Source organism: Cavia porcellus, unplaced genomic scaffold (genome assembly GCF_034190915.1).
Source record: "Cavia porcellus strain 051 isolate PalLab524CR breed Dunkin Hartley unplaced genomic scaffold, mCavPor4.1 scaffold_5, whole genome shotgun sequence".
In the NCBI taxonomy this organism is placed as follows: Eukaryota; Metazoa; Chordata; class Mammalia; order Rodentia; family Caviidae; genus Cavia; species Cavia porcellus.
This window is the reverse complement of record NW_026947488.1, coordinates 68,540,580-68,559,371: the sequence shown is the minus strand read 5'-3', so window position 1 is coordinate 68,559,371 and position 18,792 is coordinate 68,540,580. Positions and strand designations below refer to the sequence as shown.

Genomic DNA, 18,792 nt, shown 5'->3' with positions numbered 1-18,792 from the left:
TAGGTGAATATTTAGATAACACTCAATAAATTAATGAGAAAGCAATTTCAGTACTGAGAGAGACTGGCTAAAGTCATTCTAGTTTATTTATCTAGAACTCAGTCATTTTGAGTCATACTCTAATCATTGTCTAATCAACATATCTTCCTTCAAAATGACCTATTAAATTAAAAGGTTTAAAATACTTTTAAACATAGTTTACTATGGAACTTTTCAGTATGTCAAAAGTAGGCAGAATGGTAAAAATCATGCCATATACTCTTCAGCAGTTACCAAATATGGTCAATCTTTTATTTATACTTCTCAGCTCACTCTTTCTCATCATGACAGCATTAGGTTAAAGCAAATCTTGCATAGTATATTGATATGTAAATATTTTGAAAAATGATCATTGCTGTATAAAACCTAAAAGTATTTAAAAACATGATTTAACAATACCAAAGTCATGTTATTACCATTATTAGTTTGTGTAGCCATTTTTGTATAAATCAGGATCCAAATAAGGATTGCACACCACAGTTGATTGTTGTGACTGTTGAGTTTCTTTTAACCCTTAAGCTCCTCTCCATTTTGTAACTTGCCATGCAGTTGAATTGAATTTGATTCCATAAAGTGTTCTTGTATTTTTCGTATTTCTTGTAAGATGATAGTTGGAATAAAGGCTTAATCAGATTCAGGTTCACTGTTTCTTGTCGAAATACTCAAAAGGTGATGCTGTGAGACTTCTGTTGTATCATGTCTGGAGGTAAATATTGATTAGTGCCTGAGCTGTCAGGCTGATTCACAGTAATGAGCTGATACAGTAGTAAAGATCACCAGAACACACCTGTAGGTGAACAAGATGGGTTTCCTACATGCTGTGATGAGAGCAAATACTCACTGTAGAGAACCATGGGTTGTCTCAGGGGTGGTTAGTTAGGACTGATGATAGCACTTGGATTTATGCTTGTGACTTTAGGGCTCTGACCTGGAATAGATGATATTAGGAAGTAGAAGCAATTCCATGACTGGTAACTTGATTAAGTCTTTCCTAGAAGGAGGAAAGCCTAAAGGTATAACTGGTCAAGAAATAGTGGTCCATCCTAATAGCTAAGGTAGGTAATTGTCTGGTCAGTTTTGTGGTTTGAACAGTATTCATTATTTGTGTTTAACATGCTTATGTAATAATTTTATTTTTGTTTGGATCCATCAGAGTCACTGAGTGACTTTGACAATTGTTGATGTTCAACAGGAAAATATAAGGTCTAGCTAACAGCACCAGACCAACTCTTCAATGTTTCTCTCTCTCTCTCTCTCTCTCTCTCTCTCTCTCTCTCTCTCTGTCTCTCTCTCTGTCTCTCTCTCTCTGTCTCTCTCTCTGTCTCTCTCTCTGTCTCTCTCTCTCTTTAAATCTCTATCTCTGTCTCTCTCATTTTTTCCTTTTCTTTCCAGTCTTTTTTTCTCAATTTTTGTTTTTCATTAGCATATGTTTACAGTATATAATCTGACCAGTAATTTTGGCACCAAATGGTGATTTGTACCCTCAGGCTCAATCCCAGACTTAGTAAATCAGAATCTAACAGTATCCCTAAGTAATTCATAAGTACATTAAAGTTTAAGGGCTAGGGATACACCTCTTGGCTAAGAATATAGCTCAATGGCACAGCACCTGCTTGGCAAGTGTGAGGTTTGACTCTAGGTACAAAAAAACAAACTGAGAAACTCCATATTTTAGAGTTACTCATTTCACTTAATGGCATTAGGACCTTTTGCTAGCAACTGCTTCTTCCAGTATTTCTTGGAGTTACAAATAAATAGCATGCAAATTCTGTCTACATTTTGCATTTATTACCTGATACTCTTCTTAAAGAATAGTTTTCCAACTATTTGAGTATTCATTTTATAGTAAAAACAAGCAAACAAGACAAATGATTGATTCTTTTCCTTCACTTAATGTGTTGTTTCTCTGAATCTTCCATGTTACCAACATGAATATATGGATTTGACATACTTGGTATGTCAAGCTACTATTGTGGTTATTCTTTCTGATGATCAAAATGTACCATTTTCAGTAAACAGAAACCCTTCCAAGTTTCTCATGCACCCCTCTGCCATGACCACACTGATCTTTGATAAGCTTCTTGTATTTGGATAGAACTAGATGTCCCTAACTTTATCTTAAATGTTTCCTTAATCTTGACTAGGAATCAAGAAGGAAATTTATTTAGAAACCATAACTGGGGCATTACAGCTTTCATTGCTAGTAGATTGGTCATCATTTGTAGACCCTTTTTATTAGAGAAATTGTATCACATATTTGTATTATATTTTCAGTTCAAATTTAGGATTATAGAACTCTTTACTGCCTTGAATCAATTTAAATTTGCAATTTAAATTTTTCTTCTTCCTACTATTCTTCATCTTACTATATAATTTCATAGCTATTTAAAATATATATCCTCAAAATTATTACACATATTACTAAAAATATCATAACTGAAAACCACTTAAGATTTTATTATGGTTATTTTTAACCTTTAAATATATTCTACTTGGGGTGTGCAGTTAAAAGCTTCTGTTCTAAAATTCACTTGAAGTTAACTACGTGGTTAATCCACGAGTCAGCGCACAAAAATGTGCCTCTCCTTCATTATGCTTTTTTGTTTTAAAATTAGATTAAATGTCTATAGAATTCTAAAATGAAAACCACAGAACCCTATAAGAGAAGTCTGCTGTTATCCTTGTTCCCCTACCCTAATTTTCCAACTATTTCTGTTGGTTTTCAGCTTAACTTTCCATTTTTAAATATAAGCATATACACAAACATAAACCTACTTTACCATTATGTCGCTTTAGTCATGACTCTTTTTCTTACTTTTGTTTAACTCTGTTTGGGGAGCACTCCACAGAAACATATAAAGCTCTTTCTCATTTTGTTTGGTAGCTGCAGAGTACTCCATAGTTTTATTCAGCCAGTTCCCTATCAGTGGACCTCTTGGATTCTTGTCTTTTACAATTATTAATGGCACTGCAACTAATAAGCTTGAAATTAATAGCTTTTCATATATTACCAGTGTTTCCTTGAAATAGATTCCTAGAAACAGATTAAAAGGTAAACGCATTTATAATTTTCTTAGATGCTAAAGAGACTTCATGAAGTTTGTACCATTTTGCCTTCATACCATCAGTATCACAGTTCCTGTTCTTCATGGTCCTGGAATCCAGTAATCTATCACAATTTTAGATTTTTACCCACATGCTAGGAGAGGCTTTCTATCTCTTTCTGTTTGACTTAGTGCTTCTCTTCCTATATGTGAGGGTTAACATTTGTTTATATATTTAGAGGATGTAAGAATTTTTCTGAAAATCAGTTATTTACAAGATGTGATTTTTTGATAGAGCTGTTGATATTTTACATTTCAAGTTTTATAACTCCTTGATATATAAGAGATATAACTCTTTCTCTGTAATAAAATTGCAAAGATTCTCCCCTGCTTTTCATGTTTTAGGGTGCTTATGGGTGTGTGGAGTAGGGAAGAGGAGTTAATGTATGACGTTGATCTGTTTCCTGGAAGACAATGAAATGATTGTCTCAGGTTTGGAACCCACGGTGTAGTTTGTGTGTGCAGAGACAAACAGCTCCATCCTCTAGGTTAGAAACAACACACTACATCACTGGTGGGAGATTTCATAGTGTACCTGCTGAAATATTTCACGCTCTACTCACACAGCCCCAGGGAAATGCAGAAGTATCTTGACAGCCACCAGAACCATGACTCAACACAAAGTATCTGATGCCCATTAGTGATTCTGCTAAGAGGTAGTATTCTTCTGTGTATGAGAATTCTGCATTTCAGAGTCAGGCCTCCTTTCGGCTCACCTTTGCACAGTGCTGTGTGTTGAAAATCATTTCATCCATTGATTCCTGATCTCAACACTGCAGTCTGAATTTGTTGTGTTCTACTGAGTGACTGAGCCTGCTCCAAGCATAATTGAGTTCTGCTCAAGCTTTACCCCTTGTGTGGCTGATAACATCCCTGTGGTTATGTTTCCATGACACAGAAAAAATGATTGTAATGGGGGGAAAAAAATCCAAGCCTGAATGATGGCTATTTATCTGCAGTGTGTCAAACAACTGAGTTTACTGAACTTTTAAACTACAAAATTGCCTCACAACCGTAAGGAGAATCCTGGAAACCAAGTCCATTTTCCAAGTCTGGCTTGGACCAACTGTGCAAATTTGGGCAACCACTTAGCTTCTGTAGGTTATATGAATTCATGGAGATAGGGGATATGCAGTCTCATTTGTTTCATCCTTATATTTTCCAAATAAGAAACTGACTCCATCTGTAAAATGCTGCTGCAATCCTTCAAGCTCTAATGTCCTATGATTCTTATTTCTGTGGTGCTGGATTTTACTTTAAAATGAAGCTTTTGTTTTAAGAAAAATAAAAGGCAGCCCAAATTCTGTGTCCTACATATTCTAGAGTTCTAACACCAGCAGATCAAATGCTAGAGATGCCCTTTTACAATAGAAACCTATAATATAAGCAGGGACACTTACGTCCCTTTTATGGCCCACTTTTACTGAGAGCTAATTGCTACACTAAAACATGCGTTTAGCATTCTCTGCTAAACTGGTATAATTTAAGATCTTCAACAATCTTAAAAAATCTACTTAATCATACCCCACAATTATTCATTTATGGCCTAAATTCTAGTGACTCATTAATTTATGAAAGAGAATCCATAATCTCCAGATCTAATATTTCTTGGCCTTCTCCAAAATAATTCTTCCTGTTTACCTAAATCTTGGTGAGATGTTATTATCTATTCATATTTATCTTTTACAGATAATACATTTAGATTTCACTATAATTCTGACCATATGTTTCAGACTCTCTTCAACCAATTTTTAGTTTGACACTAATTAGGATGATTTGGCTAACATTGATTTGGCTAATTTGATTATTTTTTCTTCCTTCTTTCTCCAGTGGTGAGGATCTTGCTGCTGATATAAAAGTAGCACTAATAATGAGCAGATAACTATGGGCGGAACCTCAAAAGAGATGTGCATGGTAAATGGTGGCATGAGGGAAGAGAGGTCTCCATCCATAGGCCAACTCTTCTGGAAGTATGTTCAGAAAAGGGAAAGCAGGAAAATGAGGAAGAAGAGATGAAAGTAAACAAAATACAAGACAGCAAAAGCCCTATCCACTGGAAATAGAGGTTTTCACGTTTAGTGTCTTTCTGCAGATGGTCATAGCCTATAAAGGAACCATCATGCAATCGTCCTGTCTCTCTGTCTTGTCTCTTTCATAACTGACATGGATCCAAGTGTGGTAAATCTTAGCTATTTGTTTAGTAGTTAAGATGCTCCTTCACGTGGAGTAGATGAGATAAACAGAAAGATCTTTAACTTACATAAAAGCACATGCAAATTCCAGTACACCCATGAGCCTTGAACATGCCCAGTTTTGTAGCTGCCGTAAGACATTTATTAATGCTATTATTCTCCCTCTTCACTTTCTTCAGGTCTTTTCTCAAATGTGATCTTTGAAATAATGTCGTCTTTTTCAACAAGACTCTTTCTTCCTCATTCTATCAAAAATTTCCCCTTCCTCTCCAAACATAGTCACAGCCAACTCACTCCCTTTTTGTCTTAATTTGTCTTAATTGTTAATTACTGTATTGTTTATGACATAAATGGGAAGAGTATTTACCCATTTTTTGTGGTTTTTCCCATATCATTTTAGTATTACATTTCTAGTTATTTAAGACAATAGCTTTGCAATAAATGCTTGTTAAATTGATGAATTAATACATTTTAAAAGAAACTACGAGGGCAAAATATGAAGCATGAAAGAAAATCTCTTTTCAAATATTAAATAAGAATCAATTGACGAGAGCCAGGGATATAGCTCAGTGACGCAGTGCCTGCTTAGCAAGCATGAGGTCCTGAGTTCAAGTTCTAGTACCAAAAAAAATCAATTGATATTTTAGATAGTATTGGAGATAAGATGCCACATAGCTTTGGAGGGACAGAGACAAAACGTGAGGGTAAACCTCTCAGAATACAGAGAGCTCCCAGCACATAGCTGATGGCAATATTGACTGGCTTCTGTCATCTGAAAGATACATTCAATTAACATAAAAATATATACCTTTCTCCTTGTCCACCCGTATAGCTAGCATTTCTTTCTCTCATCAGTAGTTTAACACTTTCCAGAGAACACTGTGCCATGGTTTGTAATATGTAGATGCTATTATAATAATGTTGGCATTTTAGGTTGATAGTTACTCAGAATAGTAACTTCCTTTAGGAAAGCAAACACTAAACAGGAGAATCATCCTGGTTTGTGTTTTGTACTCTGAAAAAACTGTTTTGAAGATGATGATATGCAGAGTAATAACTTATTACTGTCTTATATTTGATTACAAAATTTTGGATATTTTAATAAAATAAAAAGCGTTTTAAAACTTAACACATTACATCAAGCATTAAATAACCACCTCTAAGATTCCAGAAATTCATCCTGATATTTTACAGGACTGTCATTCTCTCCAAGGTCTCCAGGAAACTACTCATTCAAGCACATGTGATCTCTGCATTTTCTCACTTCATCAATTTCCCTGTTTTCTATTTGAATTAAAATGTCTTCATTTTACATGAAGCAGCTGCATTGATATTCAAATTCAACTGCAGTATTCTGAACTCCAGTAGTATTCATCCTGTATTCAAAATTAACAAGCAATTCTTACCTCATAAACTGTCCAATTTTCTCCCAAGAGAATCCAGAGTGTTTTGGGTTTAGACAACCGTAGATAGGCCATACTTTAGAGATGCTCTCTCTAAAAAGCTACAAGATATATGTGACACTTAAAAGGTAGCTAGTCCAAACTGATACATGCTATAAATATAAATACACAAAGATTTCAAATAATTAATATGGAAAAAGTACAGTATCTCATTCATAAGTTTTTTGAGTTGTTTGTTTTGTGGTGCTGGAGATTGAAACAAAGGCTTTACGCAAGCTAGGCAGAACACTACCGTTGAGCTACATCCCTAACTCATGAATTTTTATATTAATTACATGTTAAAATGTTACTATTCACTTAATATTGAATAAAATAAATATACTATTAAAATTAATTTCACCTGTTTCTTTTTATTTTTTAAATCTGACTACTAGAAAGTCTAAAATCATCTATGTAGTAGATTGCATTATATTTGTATTGCATTGGAGCAGTATGGAATTACAACTGTCACGAGCCAGGTACATAATCTTAATAAAAATGCAACAATGTCTTAAAATTCAGTAAAATAATTAAGCAAAGATTTGTTACACTGCATAAATTATAGTGCTTGGTGAAATATGGGCAATTTGTTTTTGAGATTGGACTAAGATCTCTGAAATTTTTTTTCTGAAGTCTCATTTGCCAGTCTCATTTTTCCGCTCCAATATATATTCACCCATAAACTAGTTTACACCCATGCTTCAGAAGCAAGGCAGAGAAAAGGGAGTGAATATCTGTATGATTTAAATATAACAGATGGGCATCTAAACCATAAATATCGCAGCCTCTGACTTGGAAAAAGCAAATCCAATAAGCTTTAGCCAAAAGTCTCAATTGTGTGGTTGTTTGTTTGTTTTAGTAGAACATACATAACAAATTCTTAAGACCTGACAATCTCAGCTGTTTTTTCCAGTCCCATTACTATTTTGTTTTATACAGCTTGTCACAAATCCAAGAAGCTTGACTTCACATTATGTTAGCCCTGTTTCAAAATATGTTGACACATTTAATTTTCTTAAATTGGGTAAGCTTGATATCAGAAATAAATATTTATCTAAAACAGAGTAAGCAGAAACTACCTTTGTAGTCAGTTGGTAAAATACAGTGGACAACTCTTTTTAAAATTTGGAGTTTAAAAATCCAGGTGATGTAAATTACTAGTTTAGTTTTCCAATCAAAGAAGGAAAATGTCAATAAAATTTCTTTATCATAACTAAATTATATTTAATGACCTGATCTAAAAAATATAAGGGATTGTTAAGTTTTACGTAATACTCAGGAAGTCCTTATTAAGTAAATATAATAGACATTGAATATTGATTAAGGACACCATTTAAGATGTGGGTCAAGCCTATGTTTGAATCCCCAATCTAGCTTGTCCACCTGAGCCTTAGTACTTTCATCTACAAAATCGGGATAACATGTTTTGCTTTAAGGTTTTGTCACAAAAATTGCACAAAATAATGTTATTTTCATTATTTTTTGACAGGGATTCTATTTAACATCAGAATAAAATAGGCACATTTTTCTTGGCTTCCTGGTAAATAGCAATGATTTTTAATAAACCTTCATCCTTACTTAGTTCTGTGCTCCATCGACCAACTCCACTTATGAATTGCATGGTTAAAATTGGGAGTATAATATATTCAATCTGGTAATATTACTTTGGAAAAAAACCAAATACATGTTCACATTTACTTTCATAGATGTTAGGTAATAATTTTTCAAAGTAAATTTGAACCTTGTGATTTTAACCTTATCTCTTTTGATATGAACTTTTAAGTGATGGACATTTTTCTAATGTATCTGTGAAGTTACATCAAGCCTATAAAATTTCCATAATCTGTTACTGTCATTAAATAGTGATTCCACATGCATATTTCTCGGTCTTTTCTTGTTTGTCTTTAATCAGAACCCAAATTAGGTTTATATGTGACATTTAGATGTCACATCTCTGCTTTCTTTTTTAATCCAGAGTAATATCACTGTTTTTTATGGTATAATTGAAGAAACTGGGTCAATTCTATAGGAAATACCACATTCCAGACTGATCTGCCTGTTTCCTACACTATTATTTCTTTGTCTCTATAGCCTCATATTTCTCTAAGTGAAAGTTTAGTTTCTCTACTAAATTTAAATGTCTTGATTTCTTATTGATGTTGATTGCCTGGATATAGTGATTTCATTAGGAGTGACAAAATAGTAATTCTTTTTCTAGTTATCGATTTGTCCGAATTATTAGCTAGAATTATTCCTGCAGAAAAATATCTTCTTTTCTCTTTATGTGGACATCTATTTTTGGAATCCCCATTAAAATAAAGCATCCATAAACAAATTTCATTCATATATATATATACGATTAACCACAATGCCTTCATACTTAAAATATTAATAGTAATTTTTTTGTGTGTGTGCTGGGGATTGAACTCACAGCCTCACATTTGCCAGGCAGGCATTTATACCACTGAGCTAAATCCCCAACCCTTGACAGTAATTTTTAAAAGACAAAATAATGGCCCTCCAAAACCCTAATCTCCAGAGCCTGTGAACATGCATATATCAATTTGTATAGTAAGAGAGACTTTACAAATGTGAGTAAGTTAGGGACCTTAAGAGTGGAGATTACTGTGGACAATCTGGATGGACTCTACAGACTGAAAAATCTTTCTTACCTGTTGTCATGGAAGACATGACTATAGGCTCAGAGACACAGCAGTCTCCTGGCTTTGAAGATGGAGAAAGCAGGGTTTAAGTCAGGGAATGTAGGCAGTTTCCACAAACTGCAAAGTACAGGGAAAATGATTCTCCTTGAAAACCTCTAGAAAGGAACACAGCCTTTCTGACACTTTCATTTTATCCAAGTGAGATTCATGGTCAATATCTATGAATTCGTATGGTTTTGAGTCACCAAGTTCATGATAATTTGTCACAGTAGCAGTAAAATACAATTTTTAAATGTTATTCAATCTACAGGTCTAAGTTTCTCGCATTCTTTCATAAAAATTTCTGCAGCTGCTTTCTTTGAACAAGTATCAAGTATCTGCATGATACTTTTGACAATGATTTAAAATAATGTTGTAGGATATTTTGGGAAAAGGAACTTTAGGAATCATTTAATCTAATATTCTTATTTTACAAATAAGCAAACTAAGGTTGAGACTTTAGTAAATTGGCTCTATGACCATCATTTAAAAACCTACCATTATACTTAATGAGGGTCAGTAAAAGATTCTGGGAAAATGATGACCATAAGTTGCCTCCCTTGACCTTCATTACTTCTATCTTATTTTGCTAAGATAAAGAAATATTTGTTCCTACATGCAATTGAATGAAGTGAGGCCTTAATCTCTAAACAGTTTTTGAAAAACAGATACTAAGCTTTTCCTACCATGAGTAACATGTGCACCTATATACCTGTCTGAGAGAAGGCTTTTGATGGGAAATGGAAAATTATGAATCCTGAAAAAAAGTTTTGAGTTGTAGACATCTGTGTGCCTTGAACCTTGGTGGTGGGAAGGGATAAAACTAGGTTGACACTAGCTCACATGAATGAATTTGATCTCCTAGGTTCCTGAGTAAGGTGGTGGCTTCTGAGTGCCTGAAGAATGGCCAACCTTCTTCCACACCATGACCCATATTCCACCACGTACAGAACTGCTATCGTGGATGGTGGTCTAACAGTCTCATAAGCCACTAAACCAGGAATAACACATCAAAAATTTCCAACAGCCTTGAGAAGAAAGTCAATCAAAATTCGTAGAGCAGACACTCACTGAGTAAAATCCTGAAGCAGTTGGAAGACAAGTAAAGCAAACTTGTAAGAGATCTGAAGGGGATTATGACAGATGCAACCCAAGAGTTTCCAAGTCAGCAACTCAGTAGAAATGGAAGAATATGGTATAGTTAAGACCTGAATCAATATTAAATAGAATACTTGAATGGTTCAGAATTCACTATAAAAAGATGCACATCATAAGAAAAGAATAGAAACTTGATGGATAGGTAAGTCCAAGACATCAAATGTGAATACTAGTTTCAAAATAAGAAAAGGAAATAGAGGAATTAAGAATAAGCAAATGAAGTATATCTCTCAAGAGCTCATAAAAACACTTGAGTCTACAGATTTAATCCATCAGCATTTGCCCAGTTTCAGACATGAGTAAGACAACCTTCAAGCATATAGTCAGGCAAAATTCCTAAATTATAAGGAAGAATCTACTGAAAATAAGATAAAAATAGACGATCACTAGATTTCTCGTCTGTAATACTGGATGTTTCAAAGAGTAATATCTTCAGACTATAGAAAGGTATAATTGCAGCTCAAGTATCCTGTACTCAGCCAAGAAGTCATTCATCTGAATAAAGGAAAGCTATATAGAATAGGAAAGAATACCAAAGCAGAGGAACAAAAAGCTAGAAAATAATCTAACTGAATATCTTTGTTGATTGTAAATATGAACAGATTGAATTTTTCCAGCAAGAATCTTCTAAATAGTTAAAAATCAAAACCTATTTACATGCAATTTACTAAGACATATATAAGTGATTTTAAAAGGCTGAATTGCTGTGCCAAGAGATGCCAGGAAAATAATAATTGTCAGTGATAATAATACCAGACAGGGTGGAATTTAAGTTTAAAAGCACTAACTTATGAAGAGTGGCACAATTTTTGAGAAAATACAATACTCATAAAAATCATTTATGTACTGAAATATAGGTGCTAAAATATGCTTAAAATTTTTAGACATACAAGAATTTAATTAAAATATAATAGTACTGCATAGCTTCAATATAATCCTTAAAATTATATAAAACAGAAATAAAAAATAATGAATTATACAATTAAGTGATCTGATATACAGTATATTAAGTAGATCTTTCCCTTTCCTAATAATGAAAAATGACTTTCTCATATTCAAGAAAATTTTCAAAATTTGGTTGTATATTTAGCCAGAAAAGCAACAGCAACGGATTCTAAGAATAGTAGAGAATTTATTCACAACTTGTCTAACTTAAGAGTCTCTAAAAGTAAATAGGAGAATAAAAAAATATTATCAAATTAAAAATTGAGAAGAAATCAAGAAGAAAAAATGTTTTATATCTAGAGTTAAAAGTAAAAAAGACACTGTGCCCCAATACCTAGGAGATTTTGAAAAGAAAGAAAACAAAAAGATCTATTATTATGAATCATCATTACTAAAGAGGACAAAATATAAAGGGACTTAGGACTTATTATAAAAATAACAAAATAAATTTAAAAATTAACATAAAGGAAACTGGATGTGGTGGCTCACACCTGTAATCCCAGCACTCTGGAGGCTGAGGCAGAAGGATCATTGGGAGTTCAGGACCAGCCTAGGCTACAAAGTAAGCTCATGGCCAGCCTGAACTGCATAGAGAGACCGTATATCAAAAAGACAAAAAAAAAAAAAAAAAAAAAAAAGAAAGAAAGAAAGCAGTAAAAGTGAATTAATAAAGAGAAGTGTCTCAAATGATAAAATAAAAAATAAATAACCACAAAAAGGAAAAAGATAAATTGATCCAAAATTAATTTCTTGGAAAACCATGAGGATAAACAAAATCCTGAACAGCTTCTCTGAGGTCAGAAAAGAAGGCAAAACTATTTTTTAAAAAAAGGATAATTAAAAGGAGATATATCCTTAGATAATAATCCAGTTACAATAACAACTAGGCAGTTCAAATTACAAATATTGCTCCAAGAATGAAAACAGTCTAAGATCACAAACAGAAGGGAAAGGCGACTAATGATTTACCACGGGAAAGGCGCTGTGATGAGATAGTTTCACAACTAATTAAATGACAGAGAATTCTGATCAAAGTTTTGTTGAACAAATTGTTGCTAGATAACAGAAACATAAAAATTTCCCCAATTTATTTTAAAATAACCTATTGCAAAAATCAAACTCTAAAAGAGAAATAAGAACTACAACAAAATGATAAAATAGTAAGCCATCCTACTTTTACAGGTAAATACAAAAGTTTGAAATGAAACATCAATGATAAATGCACAAATTCAAAAATTTCATTCATTTACTCTATCTCCAATGCCGGAGAATGTAACCTGTCTCAGAAGAGACAATCAATAAATATTTGTAAAATAAATATATCAAAAAATAGTAACACTAAGCATGATGTTCCATGAAAGAAAAAGTAGGAACAAAACATATCAAGGAGGTAAAGGCATTCAGTAGTATTCAGAAGTATTACTAACAAAAATTCTAAGAAAAAATTAGAATATTTTACAGGCAACTCAAAATATTTTTCAAAATCTAGCAGTAAATATTATTCTAAATAACAATATAAAATTGAATAATTCAAGATTTTGTTTATAGAGAAACTTTTCAAAGGTGTAGCACAGAAGAGCAACAACAAAAAAAATTGTATACAAATCTGGAGCTTAGTAGTAGCCAAATGGTTATCACTCTGGTACACCAAGAATGAGAGGAGAAAGTGTTCACTAGAACTCAGTATGAGAAAGTATGTGGATTCTAGCATGTTTTGCAGAGCACTAAATTTTTGTCAAGAGATATTTAGTTTAAGATAACATTTCAGCAAAAAAGGGAATGGGACTAAATGTCTATATTTTCCTTCTGCCCCTTCATTTGCTCCCTCCTGGGACTCCTCATAGGCGATACCTCATCATAAACTAGAGGACCCAGAAGCCTATTGATATAAACCATGCGTTCTGGTTACCCACACAGAGAATATGTGCAGAAGAGTCAAGGGACAAAGCAGCATAAAAATGGTAATTAAGACCCAAAGCTACTATTTTTGTCAACATTATACTATTTTTCAAAAGAATTATTAAAAAAATTTTTTAAAGAACTGAACTTAAATATTGCTTGGTTTCTCTTGTATAAGAAACCCAAAATACAAAGGGCAAAATAAAAAATAGATAATGGAAATGAGGAAATAGATCTTTTGCAAGTGGTGAGGGAACCAAGAAATGGAGGGAATTTGGAGGGAAGGGGATTAAGAAAGAAGCAAGACATTTTATGTACGGGTACCAGCTCCTCGTGAGGAATATGATCATTATGTACTACAAAGATGTACTGATAAAAAATAAAAATTGAAAAAAAGAAAATACTGTGATGCTTCTGGATAGAAAATCAATGTATAAAATCTCTAGCTCTTTAAAGAAATTTAGCAATCAGTTATCTAGAAATAAGTGACAGAAATAGTACGTACAAATTTATAAGTGTCTGGATTAATTTTAATAATAGGGAAAATTGCAACATATTTTAGGGTATAAAATATAAATCAAGGTGTAAACAGATGAAAAGACACCATGTTCTAGGATGGGAGATTTAATTATTAATGTGCTTTCTCTTTTTATTTCACTTGTTCCTAGATTTTTTTTCCATAAAGTATGTTTTAAACAAAATCTTTAGTAAGCTATATGATTTCTACTGTTTCTCCTAAATCTCCCAGCAGTTCTAGATATCGCATTCTGTTTGAATATATCCTCCAAAAATGTTTTTAATGTCAGTCTTTGTATTTCTAAGGTTTTGAATGCCTGAAAATATGTTCATTATGCCCTCCTATTATATGAGCCTTTGATTAAATATAAAATTGAAGGCTCAAAGTCACTTTTGTTTTCTTATTCCTTTAAATATTTATTTTTCTACATTTTTTTATTCTGCACCTGTTATTCCTAGCATTCAAATACTACACTTCTGTTTCTATTCTCCATGTCTCAATATTTTTTAAAATGTATTTTTATCTCTTAAATATTGTCTGTTTCCTATTGGTCAAGTCCTTCAACCGAATGTCCCAAATACCTAATTCATTTGTTCAGTTATATCCATTATCTTTATGTTCTTCTTCAAATTGCTAAATTTTTTTTCTCTTTTTGAGACAGTGTCTCCCTGTGCAGTTCAGGCTGGCCTTGAGTTTACTTTGTAGCCCACGATGGTCTCAAACTCGCAACGATTCTCCTGCCTCAGCCTCCCAAGTACTGGGCTTACAGGCGTGAGCCACCATGCCCGGCAAAATTGCTAAATTATTACACCTAAAATTTTCTCTTATTTTTAATTTAATAAGCTTATTTAAATGTTTGGTATGTTTATTATATTTCTGTTTCTGTTTCTTCTTTTTCTCTGTACATTGTAATAACCCTTCAGTATCAAGTTAATTGCATGTTCACTTATGCTTCTGATGTAGGAATGTTGGATTTTTAAAAATTTTTATTAGTACATATTTGCAGTACTAATAATGATTACATTGACTGTAGGGAATCGTACCTGTACGTAATACATTTCAATTATCTTCTTTTTCCCCTGCCCTCAACCCTCTTACATTTACTCAGCATTCATTTGTTTATTTTTATAAGACCTTATAACTTAATTAGTATATATACAGGTTGAAAACCAGATGGGCCAAAGAAGATAAAAAACATAGAAGACAACTGTATTAAGTCAAGGTACACTTCTAGATACATTAGAATGTCAGCTATGGAATTGACAATATATATTGGAGAAGGACCTCAAATCTGCAGTTTGCACTGTCATTTGCTTTCATTTCACTACCTCGGTGGTTCTTACCTGAAATGACTTTGACTCCCAAGAGACATTATCTATGAAGACAGCTTTTGCTTGTTACACCCGGGGGAAGGGAAAACCTCTTGAGTAGAGGGCAGGGATGCTGTGAAACTTTGATAAAGCACAGGACTGACTCCCACGATATATAATGTATGACCTAAATCATCAAGAGTGCCAAGATTGAGAAACCCTCGCCTAGCCAAATGATCAGAGTTTAAATCCTTCAAGAGAAAAGTGCAATTCACTACGCCAGGATTCGTAGAGAAGCAGTTTGGCCAGACTCCGTTTTCTTCATTGTTGACTCCCAGATCTTCTGCACCGCTCTGGTACAAAGTGAACACACCTCTCAGTGTCTCCTAAATCATGTATGCTTTCTATAATGAGGAGCATATTAAAACTTAATATGTTATTCATTTTTCCAATGAAAACCAAACACCTTTAAAATTGCTTTAAAGCTTATATTACAGAATAAAAGCACAATGATATGTAAAACTATACCATAATGTCACTATAAGTAAATCAACAGGATATTTCACCTAGGAGGAGAAAGTACAATGAAAAAAGAAGAAAAGATCAGTAAACAGATCCCAATATAAGTGAGAACTTCACAAAGGTGGTACTTTAATTCATTAGAGAAAACTTATTTTGAAAGATGGCACTGGCACAACAGACTATCCATTCTTTTAGATGATGAAAAAACATGACATTCATTATTTACAAAAATGTATTTGAAATTAAAACATACTTGATAAAGTAAAAAGCTTCTTCACAAAATTTGTAAATATATACCAACAGATTTGGGTATAAAATGTTTATTTTTTAATTAATCCATAAATAAGGAAGACATTTGATTATATGAAAAGAAAATACTTTTAAATTGGAAATGATGCCATAAACAAAGTCATTAGAAAATCAGCATCTAGAAGGAATTAATTTAAATACAAAGGATAGGATATCTTGACCTCTACTCTACAAAATACACTTTAAAATGATAATAGGACAATAAATAATAGAATCATGAGCAAAGATTATGAAGAGGCAATTTGTAAAGCAGCAAATTCACTTAGAACACAATCATAAAAGTTGTTCAAATTCAGAACTCATGGAAATGTGAAATAAAGTAACAGCCTACCATTTTACCCCTAGCAGTTTGGTAGCAATTACAACATCAAGTCACAGTCATTGCTGGCAGAGGTACAGGGCAAAGGGGACTCTTACACATTTCTGGTTGGTGTTTAAACCACTGACACATTTTTATAAAGCAATTTGGCAACAACAATTACAACTTAAAATATATATCCCCTTTTGACCCAGCAGTCAGATTTCTGGCAGTTGATTCCACAGAAGTAAAAACACTATTTCTTAAGAATACATGGACAAGGGGCTGAGGATTTAGCTCAGCGGTATAAGCGCCTGCCTTGCAAACAGGCAGTCGTGAGTTCGATCCCTGCTACCGGTAAAAAGGAAAAACCCAAAAAGAATACATGGACAAGGGTATTTCGAGGTTATTCTAGAAGTCATTGTTAACCAGGTAAAGTGAGATGAAGAAAATTGTATGTGAGATACTCAGATGTTTAAAAATAGTTGTTAATCTCGTGTATTTATGCACAGGAAACCAGGCCCATGCCTGTATATGACGTGTACCTTGAAAAGCAGGGTTGGGGTACAGCAATAAAAAATTTTTCCCCCTTTCAAGACCTCTTAAAAGTACGACTGGGGCTACTGTTTGCCTTTTTTCTGGGTGAAAACCTTTGGTCTTTAAGTTGCCAACAGGCTCTCATCAGTAATGTACATTTCTAACTCTGTGTAATAGTGCTAGTATTTTATTTAATTTAAAGTAAGACTTTATCACATATTTTCTAGCCTGTTGAAGGCAGGCTGCCTGTCTTGGGGAGAATAGATGTGGTTGGGGTCTTCTCTTTGTCTCTCAGGCCCTGTAATTACATGCCAGATATAGTTTATAAGTTCTCCATGATGGGCAGGGGGAATGAGTAAAGGAACTTTTTTATTTGATTGTCTGTAAGCCACAAACAGAGCAGCTGCAGAGGCACAGCTGTTGAGAGTTAAGCAGTATCCCACAGTTTCCCCAAACTCTACTGGTGACATCATCTTAAGCCAGTTGATGAGAAGGGGCCATGTCTATCCATAGGCTTGAGAATAGACATCCCCAAGCCCTACCCACATGGGACATCCACAGCTCTCATGTAGCAAAAAATTTCCCAATTTTTTTTCTATTTTGGGGATTGACCCAGGGCTTTACACTGAGCTTATTTTCATTTTGAGATAGTGTCTTGCAAAGTCTCTAAATTATCTAGGCTAGCTTTGAATTTTTCATCCCCCTGCCTCAGCCTCCCAGTATGCTGGGTTTACAGATGTGTGCCACCACACTTTGCCATTTATAAATCATACCCTCTAGAATAGGATCTTTTTACCATCTTAATATAATAAAAAGATTGCAAAGTCATACAACTGGTTTCCAGTTTATCTCATTATAGCAAATGTTTTTCCTTTGTTCCTCAGTGTAAACTTGTGACTTAACATATCACAAATGTGTCTGGTGATTAAACTACAGATAATTTTTATAAACAAAAATTGATACAATATATACTAGATTTTACAATCTAGTATATACTGTACAATTGTATATTGTAATGAAAAGGGGAGAGTTTAAGATAGGAAGATATGGTGGCATACTGAAAAAATAAAACAAGGTATTGAAATAAAGCCAACAAATAAAGAGTACCAACATTATGATCACATTTATGCATGTGTATGGACTTGAAAAAGAAAACTTTAGAATTTCATAAAAGTGAGAAATTAGTAAACCACTTTATATCAGGTTACTAAATCATCATGACACTTAATGAAAAGATCTTAAAGAAAAATCTTCAATCTCAATATGATAGTGTTCATGTCGTGAAGTCAAAAAAATGCATTAAATCTGCATATGATATATGAGTCATACATCATGACTTGCTCCAGCCATAAAGTGTGCTGAGAATCCAAAATGCTTAATGAAAACCTGAGCACTGAATGTTGGCTTTCATAAAGAGACTACTGACTCGTATTAATTGAATTTAGAAAACTCAGTGTGGCTTTATCTTGTCATGAGACTAAATTAAATGAATGGTTGATAAAACATGTATTGAAATTAGAAGTCAAAAGGAATATAGATATTAAATAAAATTCTGTGTTTTGCAAATGTTGAGCCCAAAAAACTTCTGTTTGACACATGTAAGAGCACCAGGCTACTTTTTTTTTGTAATTTTAAAATAGAATAAAACAAACAAACAAACACCAACAAAGATACAAATTTCAAGACAATGTAATAGGAGATTAACAATGGTTAATATATTGCATATTGTTATCTTCAAAGTAGTTGCTCAGATTACAAGATATAGGAATGAAAAAAATGATCAAACAATAAAAGCACAAAACATTCTTTTTGATGAAC

The 18,792-nt window shown here is 33.3% G+C and overlaps 1 protein-coding gene across 4 annotated transcripts in view; it reads left to right on the top strand.

Annotated features, from left to right (window-relative positions):
• Positions 1–18,792, top strand: part of Slc9a9 (solute carrier family 9 member A9) — a 691,893-nt gene that overhangs the window by 287,740 nt on the left and 385,361 nt on the right. The gene's annotated exons all lie outside the window — the stretch shown is intronic.